Raw genomic sequence first — 12,688 nt, 5'->3', positions numbered from 1 at the left:
TCAGTCGGTCTCGGCTGAGATCAGGCCTTAGTTTTGTTGTTTTTCTGTTTTCCCCAAGAGGTTCTACTGGGGTGTGAGGGTTGATCATCGCCACCTTACGCGGAGGTGGGTGAGGTGGAGGTGGGTGAGGTGGAGGTGGGTGGTGAGCAAGTGCACCTGTCTTCAAAACCAGTAGGCCTGAGCCGCAGGGTTCTGGGTTCCAGCGCACCCAAACCGCGATTCCGCGGACACCACCCCGAAGGGGCGGGGCGCGAGCCGCAGAAGGCGGGGCCACGGCCGCAGCCTCGCTGCTCCCCTCGCGGGAAAGCACTGCGCGTGACTCGCTGCGCCCAGCACAGCCAGAACCGGAGAGGTGGGCGAGCCCGGCAAGCCCAGCGGGCCGAACCAAAGCGCTGTCCGGAGGGGCGGCTCGAGGGCAACCCAGGTTGGACCATCGGCCTCGCGGCTGCAGGGGGAACCGGACGTTACCAACCCGCGTGGAGAGGAGGGGGGCGTCGGCCTGTCCCCGCTGCAGCGCAACCCCTGGAGGGCGCGAGACGCTGCTGCCGCCGCCGCTGCAGCTGTAGGACCGACCACGCTGAGGCGAGAGACCAGGTAGGGACGCCTCTTCGCGGCCCAGCGGGATCCGGGGACCCTTTGCCCTCACGTTCTGAATGATCCTTCAGGAGAGGACCCTCGGTCTGCCCGCTTAGCCACTCAGCACCTCGCCCTTCCCCTCCGCTCCGTCCTGTCGCTCCCTCAGCCCCAGACTCCCGGGCCGCTCCGACTCTCTGGACCCAACTCATCCTCAGCCCTCTTCCTGACCCTTCAACTCCACCATCCACTGAGCTGCAAACTCCCAGGATCACCTATCCCTTTGGGCGTCACCCCAGATCCACCCCGACTGTTTCCTCAAACTGTCCCTTCGGAGACACCCGCTCAGCTGACTCGCGCCCAGTAGTCATCGTTGTACCCACATCTCTTGCGACGTCCCTGGGGGAGCGCGGAGGCTCAGCATCCAGCCCCGCGACTGCGGCAGTAAGTTCAATCCGGGTCCTCTGCGCCGGGTCCCCTGGTCCCCGCTTCCCAAGTGGGTATCTAGCCGAGCCGGGATGGGATCTCTCGCGCGCATCCAGTTTTACCTTGGGAAAACCTTTGGCCTGGCAGCTTGCCAGTCCCCTGCCACTGCCCTTACCTGCTGCGAAGGGCACCGTGATTCTGTTGCCTGGGGCTGGCTTGAGATCGCCGGGCTTGCCCGGTGGACTGCCCTGGAGGCAAGGACCATACACTATTCATGTGTATCCGCAGCGCCCAGGACGGTGCATGACACCTGGTAACATTCAGTAAATATCTGGTGGGTGGATGAATGAATGAATGAGCCCAATGCAGAGGCTGTGAGGCAGAGTGCTTTAGTGGGAAAGGTGTCACTAGGTACATGAAACGATAAAAAAGGAAGGGCATGGTGGTGGCTGTGGGTGGGGAGAGTTAATTGTGGTGCTCATATTGGAAGCATAAAACGGAATATATTCCGTTTTCAATTCATACGTCTAGTTGTATTTACATACGAGCGTCTATGTATGAGCTGTTTTCCACTTATGTTTACAATCAATCAATCAATCAATCAATCAGGGCTGGGGCTGCAGAAATTTGCATTGGTGAGTGCCTTAGAGGCTACCCAGATAATCCTGAAAGAGCTGTGCCCAGGTAAACCGCTCCTCTTGTCCTATAGCCTAACTGCTCTCTCTAGGGAAGAATTCTGGAGGCTAGCCACAGCCTGTAAAGCTGACTCAGTGTAGCTGATCAGCCGCTGCCTCAGGACAGGTTGGAGGAAAGAAGAACCTCAGTTATTTTACCCTTTAGCTCCTGGATACTCACACTGCACCACCACCCCAGTCCCCACCTCAGAGACTGGCCAGATAGACATCCCAGGCAGGCCTAGTGTGAGAGGTAGATATCAAAGATTCCTAAATACTCCTGTCACGTGGTCAGGCCACGTGGGCCATTGATATCTCAGCAAACCAGAGTCAGACAGGATTACCACTACCTGGACAGTGTCAGGAGCAAACAAGAACACGGGCCTTTTAAAGATGGCATTCTCCAAGAACAGACCACCTGGAACCTGTTTTTATTGATTCCTAGAGGATGACCTAAACAAATTCAGTTTCCTGAAAGTAAGACAGGGTTCTGAGACCTAAGTTTGGGCCCAGGTTCCATGGGGGGAGTAGATAATATTGCTGAGTGATGAAACAATGGCTGGAAAGTTATAGGAGTTTATAAGCTAAGAAGTAGCTGCCCAAGTAGTAATGGTGTTATTGTTACTAGGGCTCAGAGTTAGTAGGTAAAAATAGTGATTGGAGTTCTTAGGAGGCAGTGGTATGGCTTATGGGGAGGGAGATCCCACCACTGTCCCTGCTGTTCTGTTACATGTGTCCCTCCTGCTCTATGGCCATTGGGCACTTACCACCATTGTTTCCCTTCTGCTTTGAGCCAAAGTCAAAATCTGATTTCTTCTGATCTTTTTTTTGAAGTTTAAAAGTGATGGCAAGATTTTATTGGGGTAAGAAAATTAATACACCCTCGGGGACATAGAGGGCAGGCAGGCTGTAGCAGATTTCCTCTGATTTTTATGATAAGTGTTTAAGGTCCCTTTCTGAGACCAGGGCTGCCTAGCAAGAGTCTGGGTAAGTTCTCACCCATTTGTAGCCGTTGATTTATCCTTCTTCACTTTCTCTTTTCCCCGTCCTCTGACCAGTCTTTTTAAGTACATCTTGGATCATTGAAACCTAAAGCAGGGAGGGGCTCCTGAGCTGGATCAAGCATGACCATGGTGTCTGGAAACCAATACCTTTTTTTGGTAATCAATACATTTTTAATCAATACATTTTCTACTTTTTCCCATCTAGGGTCCCCGTCAAGCCCTCAGTAACCCCAGAGTACTCTGGACTATTTGATTTATTTTCTCTTCAACTTCCAATACCTCAGAGCGTTGCCAGATAAAATACAGGATGCCAAGTTAAATTTGAATTTCAGATAAACAAGAGTGTGTCCTTTTATTTGCTAAATCTGGCAACCCTAGTTCATGAAGAGGCTTGTGTTCTAATTTCACTCTACCAATTTGGGATAATAACTCACCCCTTTCTCCTGTTACTCACACACAGTGACTGAGCCCCCTATCGGAAGTCACTTGACTGAAATGGCTCCCCGCATGTTAGGTTAAGGCAGGCTCTGTAGAGACAGTTTGATTGGTCTATGTTGAGGTTATCCAGAAAACACCCACACAGAGGTTGGCATATGATGTTGTAGTTCCTGTCAAATGAGTTTGTCATGCAAAATGAGCGTATTATTTTGAGTGGCCAGATATCAACATGGCTCTGAGAAAGACAACCATCGGTGGGAGTGGGGTGAGAGGTAGATTCTAAAGAAAAAGTATAACTTATAGCAGAACCTCTGGTTTATTCTTTTGTGTACGTGCTAAAATACACATCACATGAAATGTGTCATTTCAACCATTCTCAAGTGTATAGTTCAGTGGCATTAAGTACATTCATACTGTCCAGCTATCACCACTGTCCACATCCAGACCTCTTCCATCTTCTCAAACTAGAGCTCCATACCCACTAAACAGTAGTTCTTCCTTCCCTCTCCCACTAAGCCCCTGGCAACCACCATCCATTCTGCTTTCTTTCTCCACGAATTTGACTACTCTAGGTACTTCACATAAGTTGAATCATACGTTTGTCTTTTTGTGACTGGTTTATTTCACTTAATACAATGTCTTCAAGGTTCTCTCATGTCTTAGCTTATATCCAAATTTCCTTCTTTTTTAAGGTTGAATAATATTTGTTGTATGTGTATACTACCTGCTGTTTATCCATTCATCCATCCATGGACACTTGCACTGCTTCCACCTTTAACTATTGTGACTAGTGCTGCTGTGAACATGGGTGTGCAAATATCTGCTTGAGTCTCTGCTTTCAATTCTTTGGGGTACATACCTAGAAACGGAATCGCTGGATTGTATAGTAATTCTGTATTTACTTTTTGAGAACCTGCCATACCGTTTTCTACAGTGGCTGCACCATTTACATTCCCACAGCAATGTGAGGGGTCCGATTTTTCCGCATCTTCACCAACACTTATTTTCTTTTTCTTTTTTAAATAACACTCATCCTAATGCTATGAAGTTGTATCTCATTATGGTTTTGACTTGCATGTCTCTAATGACTAGTGATGTTGAGCATCTTTTCATGTGCTTATTGGCCATTCTTCTATCTTCTTTGGAGAAAAGTCTATTGAAACCCTTTGCCCATTTTTAAATTGGATTATACATCTTTATATTTTTGAGCTGTAAGAGTTCTTTATTCTGGATAGAAGTCTCTTCAGATAAGTGATGTGCAGATATGTTCTTCCATTCCATGGATTGCCTTTTCATTCTTTTGGTAGTTTTTGATGCACAAAAGGTTTAAATTTTGATGAAGTCAAATGTATCTATTTTTTTCTTTTATTACCTGTGCTTTTGGTGTTATATCCAAGAAATCATTGCCAAATTCAGTGTCATGGGTCTTTCTCCCTATGTTTTCTTCTTCTAAGTTTTTTGTTTGTTTTATCTCTTATACTTGGGTCTTTGACCCATTTTGAGTTCATTTGTATGTGTAGTATAAGATAAAGGTCCGACTTCATTCTTTTGCATGGGAATACAAGTTTTCCCAACACCATTTGTTGAAAAGACTGTCCTTTTCCATTAAATAAACTTAGTATTTTTTTAGGATTTTTATTATTTTTAGAGAGTGGGAATGAAAGGAGAAAGGAGGAGAAAGAAATATTGATATGAGAGAGAAACATCAGTCGGTTGTCTCTCATTCACAACCCATCCAGAGACCGAACCCACAACCCAGCACATGCCCTGACCGGAAATCCAACTGGTAACCTTTTGCTTTGTGAGTCAATGCCCAACCAACTGAGCCACACCAGTCAGGGCCTAAACCTGGTATTCTTGTTGAACGGTATCTGATTAGATATGCCAGGGCTTATTCTGGGCTTTCTATTGGACTCCATCGGCCTACATGTCTGTCTTCATGCCAGTACCCACTCTTGATTACTGTAGTCTTGTAGTAAAACTTGAAGTAAGGAAATGTGAGTCCTCCAAGTTGGTTTTTCTTTTTCAAGATTGTTTTGGCTATTCAGGATTCCTTGAGATGCTATATGAATTTTAGGGTTGGATTTTGCTGTTTCTAAAAAAAAAATATGTCATTAGGATTTTGAAAGGGATTGTATAAAATTCATAGATTGCTTTGGATAGCATTGGCATCTTTTTAAATTATTACTGTGAAAGGAACACATAACAAGATCTACCTTCTTAACAAATTTTTAAGTGTCTAATATATTGTTGACTCTAAGTACATTGCTATACAGCAGACCTGTAGAGGTTTTTCATTTTGTTGACTGAAACTTTTTACTTGTTGAACAGCAACTCCTTACTTCCCTCTCCCGCAGCCCCGGCAACCACCATTCCACTCTTTGATTCATGAATGTGACTATTTTAGGCACCCCATGTAAATGGAATCAGGCAGCATTGGTCTTTCTGTGATTATCTTATTTCGCCTAGCATAATGTCTTTCTAGGTTGTTGCATAGACATCTTAACAATATTAAGTCTTACAATCATCCATGAATACAAGATATCTTTCCATTTATTTGTGTTTTCTTTAATTTCTTCCAGCAACATTTTGTGGGTGTTAGTGTATGTCTTTCACGTCCTTGGTTGAGTTTATTCCTAAGTATTGTATTGTTTTTGGTGTTATTGTAAATTGAACTTAATTTCCTTTTCAGATTGTTTATTGCTAGTGTATAGAAACACAGTGGATTTTTTTTTAAATATATTTATTGATTATGCTATTACAGTTGTCCCATTTCCCTGCCCACTCCACTCCATCCTGCCCACCCTCTCCCTCCCACATTCCCCCCCTATAGTTCATGTCCATGGGTCATACTTATAAGTTCTTTGGCTTCTACATTTCCTACACTATTCTTACCCTCCCCCTGTCTATTTTCCACCTATCATCTATGCTACTTATTCTCTGTACCTTTTCCCCACTCTCCCCCTCCCACTCCCCTATTGACACCCCTCCATGTGATCTCCATCTCTATGGTTCTGTTCCTGTTCTAGTTGTTTGCCTAGTTTGCTCTTGTTTTTGTTTTAGGTGTGGTCGTTAATAACTGTGAATTTGCTGTCATTTTTATTGTTCCTATTTTTGATCTTCTTTTTCTTAGGTAAGTCCCTTTAACATTTCATATAATAAGGGCTTGGTGATGATGAACTTCTTTAACTTGACCTTATCTGAGAAGCACTTTATCTTCCCTTCCATTCTAAATGATAGCTTTGCTGGATACAGTAATCTTGGATGTAGGTCCTTGCGTTTAATCTTGGGTAATGTAATTATGATGTGCCTTGGTGTGTTCCTCCTTGGGTCCAGCTTCTTTGGGACTCTCTGAGCTTCCTGAACTTCCCAGAAGTCTATTTCCTTTGCCAGATTAGGGAAGTTCTCCTTAATTATTTGTTCAAATAAGTTTTCAATTTTTTGTTCTTCGTCTTCTCCTGGCACCCCTATAATTTGGATGTTGGAACGTTTCAAGATGTCCTGGAGGTTCCTAAGCCTCTCCTCATTTTTCTGAGTTCTTGTTTCTTCATTCTTTTCTGGTTGGATGTTTCTTTCTTCCTTCTGGTCCACACCATTGATTTGAGTCGCAGTTTCCTTCGCATCATTATTGGTTCCCTGTACATTTTCCTTTGTTTCTCTTAGCATAGGCTTCATTTTTTCATCTACTTTTCGAACAGATTCAACCAATTCTGTGAGCATCTTGATAACCAGTGCTTTGAACTGTGCATCCGATAGGTTGGCTATCTCTTCCTCGCTTAGTTGTATTTTTTCTGGAGCTTTGAAGTGTTCTGTCATTTGGGCCTTTTTGTTTTTTTTTGTCTTGGCATGTCTGTTACTTTAAGGGGCGGAGCCTTAGGTGTTCACCGGGGCGGGGTAATGCTGGTTGCTGTGCTGTGACGCTGTATGTGGGGGAGGGTCCGAGAGGGAGCAATGGCGCCCCCTTCACTCTCCTCGGGATTTCAGTCTTTCACTCTGATACCCACAGTCAAACTGGGCTCCTCTGGTGCTGGTTCCCGAGTGGGTGGGCTTGTGCACACACTAGGCCCCTGTGGGTCTCTCCAACGACCTCTCCCATGAGGCTGGGAGTCTCTCCTGCTGCTGCCCCAACCCCCACCGGTGCTTTCAATCAGAGGTTTGAGGCTTTATTTCCCGGAGCTGGAGCCCTGGGTTGCGCAGTCTGCTTCGCTCCCCGCCGTTCGCCCGGTTTATCTGTGTGCGAATGTGGGGCCCCCGGGTGCTACCCACTGCTCTGCCTGCCCCACCCTCTGCCACTCTGAGTCCGGCCCTCTCGGTTTATCTGCGCAAATGTAGGGTTGCAGAGTCTGCTAGTGCTCGGACTGCCTGCGCCATTTGTCCCACACTCCGCCAGTCTCAGTCCTGCCACAGCTACGTGAGTCCTCTCCACCCGGGTGCCCGTCTCCGCCCCTCCTACCGGTCTGGATGAATGTTTATTTTGTATTTCCTTGGTGTGGGACCCCCTTGCCGTTCGATTTTCTGTCAGCTCTGGTTGTGAGAGGAGGCGCAGTGTGTCTACCTACGCCGCCATCTTGGTTCTCCACAGTGGATTTTTATGTGTTGATTTTTGTGTCTGGTAACTGCCAGATTCTTTTATTTGTTCTAACAATTTGGGGGAGAACTTTTAGAGTTTTCTACATATGCGATCATGTCATTTGCAAACAGAGATACGGATGCCTTTTATTTCTTTTTCTTGCCTAATTGTTCTAGGTAGGACTTCCGGTACTCTGTTAAATAGAAATGGCAAAAGTGAACCATATTTCTTCTTAACACAGTCATATGGGTTTGAGGATTTGGTATGTAAGTCTTTAATAGAAATTGAGAATAAAACTGTATTTTAGCTTTGTGTATCAATTAGCGTTAGTGCAGGGTGGGGCAAAAGTAGGTTTACAGTTGTCTGTATGGAAAATAATACAATAATCAATAAATAATAATACAAGAATAAACTCTGTTTCACATACTCACAACTGTAAACCTATTTTTGCCCCACCCTGTAGTAAATTATGAAGAAAAAGTTGTTATAGTCTATATATTGTATAGAAAACAAAATTATATAAATACAAAATATGTATAAACAAAAGTATATAAATGAGAGTGTACATTTTAAAAGAGGTTTACCAAAATACCTAAAGGTTTTAAAATTAATTTTGATAATTAAAGAAGAAAACCTCTGTTCTCTAATTCTTGGTTTAATAAAATAGTCTTTTATCTTCTCCAGGAAGACAGCTCTGAAATGGCTGTGGTGTTTTTTGTTTGTTTGTTTGTTTGTTTTATTGTTGTTCAATTACAGTTGTCTGCATTTTCTCTCCACCCCTCCACCCCACCTCAGCCAAACCTACCTCCCTCCCCCGCCTAACATTGAAGTTAAGAGCAATCTAACAATGGCCAGAGGGGAGTGGGGAGGGGATAGTGGGGAGAGGGGTTTACAGGAGCTACTATAAAGGACACATGGACATGGGCTGTGGTGTTTTTGACTTCTTGTGTGAGGTCCTGCAGTCAAGGACAATGAATTGATAACTAGGTGGAGAGAAAAACAGGGCCAGCCAACTTCTGGCTAGGATTTAGTCATTCTAGGATCCAAAGTCTGTACTTCACTTGTTTATCTTAGTATCCTAAAATCTTTATTTAACTTATTTGTTTTTATACTTTTGTACTTCTTTTCTTGTACAATTATTTTAAAAAAGAAAATACAGCTTTATATTTAGTGTGCTTAGGTAAAAATGGAAAGTTATTTTTATTTTTATCCATAGTCAGATAAAGGAGAGCAGGGTATTTCTTAAGTCAGTATAGATAGGGTTTACATGACCTCACAACAAAAAGCAGAAACTCAAGAGGAGAAAGTTGGGGGCCTACTGCTGGTCCCATTCGTCTTGGAGTTGTTTCTCTTCCCAAATATTCTTTCCTTGTTTTTTGAAGTATTGTATCCTATTTGTGTAAGCATAGAGCCAACCTTTGTTATCCGGACTAACATATTCTCCGAGGGTTCTTCATAGCTAGTGTTGTTCTGTAAAGTGAACCATTTCCTTTTAAATATCCCCCAAATTATAGTGATTTAAACATTTCTGTCTCACATATATGCATACTGTATATGCTTATATGTATATATATGACTGTGTAATGAACCACTCTAAAACTTAGTGGCTTAAAACAATGATTAATTTTGTCTCACAGTTTTGTGAGTTGGCTCAGTGGGTTTTTTGTAGTTCCAAAAGAGGAGTTCTAGAAATATTTTGAATGGGAGTGCTGTTGGAATGAATTAAGTTTCCCAACGTAACTACTTTGGAGGATGTCTCTTACTTAGTTGTGCAAGAGCTATTCTACTTCTTTAAAATATTATTCCCTTTATTCTTAGAGCTGTAGGTTTTTTTAAAAGATTTTATTTATTTATTTTTGGAGAAAGGGGAAGGGAAAAAGAGAGGGAGAGAAATATCAATGTGTGGTTGCCTCTGTGCACCCCCTACTGGGACCTGGCCCACAACGCAGGCATGTGCCCTGACTGGAAATCAAACAGGCGACCCTTTGGTTCACAGGCCAGTGCTCAGTCCACTGAGCCACACCAGCCAGGGCCTAGAGTTTATTTTTTAGATAGTGTAGTGACTATTCAGTTTATAGGCTGATTTATACAGCGTGCTTGCCTGACATTCAACACAGCAACCTACGTTATTGAAATTGAAAGCTCAATTATAATAATTTTTATATATTTTAGATATTTACATTAACAAATTAATTTGTTTTAATACAAAAATAACTGTGTTTAGGGGGGATCCAAGATGGTGGTGGAGTAGGTGGAAGTTACACTCACATCCTCCCAGGACCAATTATAACTAAACCATGGAAAAATCAACCTGAGTAACCAACTAGAGACTAGCTGAACACAAGTCTTATTACCAAGGATTTATAGGGGAAGCCGTGTCAAGATGGGTAGAAAGGGTGAAGATGTCAAAAGGGCTGGCCCCACTCCCATGGGTGACAGCTGAAATTCCAGAGGGATAGCTCAGCTGCAAGGGTCCTCCCTGAGGAGTGTGGGGTCTCAACCCCACACTAGGTCCCAAGCCCAGAGCACCAGAGCCAGGAAGAGGTGCCCACATAACACTTGGCTGTGAAAAGCAGTGGGCATTCTGCCTATACACCAGGGACAGACAGGAATCTGCTAGAGACACGTGTGCCCTCTTAAAGGGCCAGTGCACAAAATCTCATTTGCAGCCACTTACCCTGGGCTCCAGGAGAGTGATGGTGGAGCAGACTAGACTTCTCTGAAGGAAGACTGGGGTTTGTGGCTCTGGGGAGAGATCTAAAGGGACAACTGCCAGGATCCCTGTGCTCAGTCCCTCTCCTACACCACAGATGCCATCTTTCTCGGGTAGAGCACTCACCTTCAAACGGCATCAGTCTAGGCGAATGCAATAACCCCACCCTCTGTACTCCCTTTCCCCCCACCCTGCAGAGCTGGTGCCCTGCTTAGGAGTCAGCTGCCTGGGCCAGGGTGTAGAAGTCCAGGTAGACTCAAGGTGTGTCAGTGACTGAGTTGTGTGAACTTGAGTGCCTCCCCAGCATGGGAGATTGGTTAGCCTTACCCTGGGGTCTCCTGGCAGCTCCATCCTGCTGAGTTCAGGCTCCCAGCAGAATCTGGGACGGACTGAATTGTGTGTCTCTAGGACAGGGGCCATTTGTCCCTTGCATGCCTGACCAGTGCAGAGCCTTCTCTTCATATGGCCAAATCTTGTCTGTTTGGGCCTGACAAACTGTCCTGGCCTCACCCTGATGACTCCCTGAGACTCTGCTCCACCGCAAAAGTCTGTGGGCACCCTGCAAGCAGCAGATAGACTTGGTATACCCTGGGACTTTTGCCGAGTGGCCTCAGACACAGCACTGGCTGTGAGTTTTAACCTGTATCAGTCTGGTGAATACCACTCACCCCTACCTGGTGACTCAGTGAGAGTCTCTCTCATGCAATTCGAGTACCACTAGAGGCTCTTTCAGTGACTGAGCCTAACAGTCAGCCAGCAAACAGAAGCAGGCAGAAGAGGATCTCGGCATGCCTTGGGCCTTTTGCTGACCTGTCCCCAGACTCAGTGGCAGTGGAATCCGGTCTTGTTGAATTAACTTGGTCCTTCTCATGTACACCCAGGCCCAGAAGAGGCAGCCACAAACTGTGGATCACTTTGTAGCTCCAAACAGGTCGCCCATAGCCAGTGACAGGCAGTGTCTGACATTGACCTGCACCAGACTCCCTCCTAAGAGGCCCCAGAACAGACACACACAGTGGCCACCTTCAGAGCAGAATCCAATTAGCTTCACAAGCAGCATATCCAAAGGAAGATCTTGGCAGGCACCAGACCCTGCTGTGGCAGATTCTGCATCATGTGATCAGCACCTGCACAGCAGCCCATACACTGTGGTCATGGTCAGTCCTCACAGTCAGCCAGCCTGAGGATCGACCCCACACATGAATGGGCCAATAGCAATCAAGACTTAATTACAACAGGACAGCTCACATATCCTGCACATGGGACATTCCTGGAGCACCCAGCTCAGGTGATCAAGGAGACTGTGCCACAGGGTCCCTCAGAACACCTGCTACATACAGCCACCCTACCAGCCCTGGCCAGGTAGCTTAGTTGGTTAGAGCATTGCCTCAATACACCAAGGTTGCAGGTTCAATTTCTGGTCAGGGCACATACAAGAAGCAACTGATGAATGCATAAATAAGTGGAACAACAAATCAGTCTCTCTCTCTCTCTCTCTCTCTCTCTCTCTCTCTCTCAAATCAATAAATAAGCCCTGGCCAGTGTGGCTCAGTTGGTTGGAGTGTCATCCCGTGGACTGAAAGGTCACAGATTTGATTCCCAATCAGGGCACATGCCTAGGTTGCTGATTCAGTCCCCAATTGGGGTGTGTGTGGGGAGGAAGCCAACTGATGTTTCTCTCACATCGATGTTTCTCTCTCTCTCTCTCTCTCTCTCTCTCTCTCTCTCATGCTCTCACTCTTATTCTCTCTCTGAAATCAATAAATAAATATATTTTTAAAAATAAAATAAAATCAATAAGTGAAATTTAAAATAAATAAGTAGAGCCACCCTACCAAGACTGGGAGGCATAGCAGATTTACCTAATATATAGAAACACACACAAAGAGGCAGCCAAAATAGGGAGACAAAGCAACATGCCCCAAGTGAAAGAACAGGAGAAATATCCAGAAAAGAGGCAAGAAATATACCAGATATAGAGTTCAAAAATATGGTTACAAGGATGCTCAAAGACCTTAGTGATACTTTCAAGGAACTTAGTGAAAACTGCAACAACATGAAAAAAGACATGGAAACCATAAAAAAAAAGAACGAGTCAGAAATGAAGAATACAATATCTGAAATGTAGAATACACTAGAAGGAATAAACAATAGGTTGGATGAAGCAGAGGATCAAATCAACAATTGGAAGACAAGGTAGCAGAAAACACGCAATCAGAGCAGCAAAAAGAAAAAGAATTTAAAAAAATGAAGGTAGTTTAAGGGATCTTTGGGACAATATGAGGCATAA

The 12,688-nt window shown here is 44.7% G+C and overlaps 1 protein-coding gene across 1 annotated transcript in view; it reads left to right on the top strand.

Moving 5' to 3' along the window:
- The first annotated feature begins 355 nt into the window (after positions 1–355).
- Positions 356–12,688, top strand: part of RUSC2 (RUN and SH3 domain containing 2) — a 56,688-nt gene continuing 44,355 nt past the window's right edge. The window contains exon 1 of the mRNA XM_045195179.3: positions 356–594. The gene's annotated coding sequence lies outside the window, so the exon portion shown is untranslated. The remainder of the gene's footprint in view (positions 595–12,688) is intronic.

This window comes from Desmodus rotundus, chromosome 1 (genome assembly GCF_022682495.2).
Source record: "Desmodus rotundus isolate HL8 chromosome 1, HLdesRot8A.1, whole genome shotgun sequence".
NCBI classification, from domain to species: Eukaryota; Metazoa; Chordata; class Mammalia; order Chiroptera; family Phyllostomidae; genus Desmodus; species Desmodus rotundus.
Note: the sequence above shows the minus strand (reverse complement) of the source record. Positions and strands in the feature narration are given on the sequence as shown.